Below are 1244 nucleotides of genomic sequence, written 5' to 3'. Positions count from 1 at the left end.
CTGAAGGACCATTAGTGTTTAAATGATCAGTAACTACAGGGTCCTAGAAGACTGCAGAGAACTACTGTGTTGTTGTGGTTTGAAGCTTGGAATGGGGGCGTGATCTTCCAGCAACTGGGAGGACCCCGGGTGGGGGTGAAACCATTGTATTCCCCCCCCTTCCAACACACACTCTGATAAGAGGCAGGAAGTGGGTGCTAATTTCACTCCTGGCCTGCAGCTCAGAGAGGGAAGTTGTCCTTTCACTCCGTGGGACCCTGGAACCATTTCTGAGGGTTTTGTATATTTTATTTTTTGTATTTTCCCCCTAATCTTTGTATATATTATTTTCCTTACCTCCCTTTTTCGTTTTCTGTTCCTTGTTAAACAGTATACTTCATTTTTTTTTTCCAAAGTGTCTCTCTCTCTCTCGGGGGGGAAGAGGCGAGTACATAGTTCTGTTCCATGTGGGTCCTGCCCTGAACCCCTTTTTACGCGGAACCAGGACATGTGTCCAGCACAGACCAGCCAAGCACACAGGTTGAGTGGCCAAGCTGAGTCTAGGAACCTGCAGGCTGCGATCTTCTGTGACTTTTCCAGTGGAGGTGACCCCCAAAACCATCTAGCAATTGAACAGAGCCTGCTTTGCCTGCCTGCCCAACATGGCCACGTGCCTCCTCACCTTCCAGCCCGCCAACATGTTACTTCTGCCCAGGGAACCTCTCCGCCTCCTCCCTCCTGCTAGTCTGTCCCTCTGCACCCATCCGTACTGTGCAAAGGAGAAGAGTATGGAGATCCAGCCAGAAATATCCCAACATCATGTCAGCCCAGTGCTGCTCCTCCTGGCAGGTCCCACTGGCTCATGCTCAGCATCCCACTGGCACAGCATGGTTGTTCCTAGCCTCGGTCTCCATCTTTTGAGCAGAAGTCATTGGGAGATGGACCCTAAAAGCTGCTTAGGTCTTTTCTTGTACACTGGAGACAAGTTTGCTGGCTCCTTGCATGTACTCCAGACCCATGCTGAGAGCATCAGCCACGAGTAGGGCTGGAGGACGCGCTGCCCTTGCCTCTGAGCAGATGGTGTCCATGGGACACGGGGAAAGCCCGAGGAGCGGAGCGGCCACCAAGCCCTGGCACAAAGTGGTTCATCTCCACTCTGGGAAGGCCACTAACTTTCCACAAAGCCTGTTCCAAGCCACATGTCCGGTGCTAAGGACAATGTGCCCCAGCAGGCAGGAGACCAGCAGCCTCACCCTGAGGCCTCT

This window comes from Merops nubicus, unplaced genomic scaffold (genome assembly GCF_000691845.1).
Source record: "Merops nubicus isolate BGI_N331 unplaced genomic scaffold, ASM69184v1 scaffold21586, whole genome shotgun sequence".
In the NCBI taxonomy this organism is placed as follows: domain Eukaryota; kingdom Metazoa; phylum Chordata; class Aves; order Coraciiformes; family Meropidae; genus Merops; species Merops nubicus.
This window is presented reverse-complemented; position numbering follows the sequence as displayed.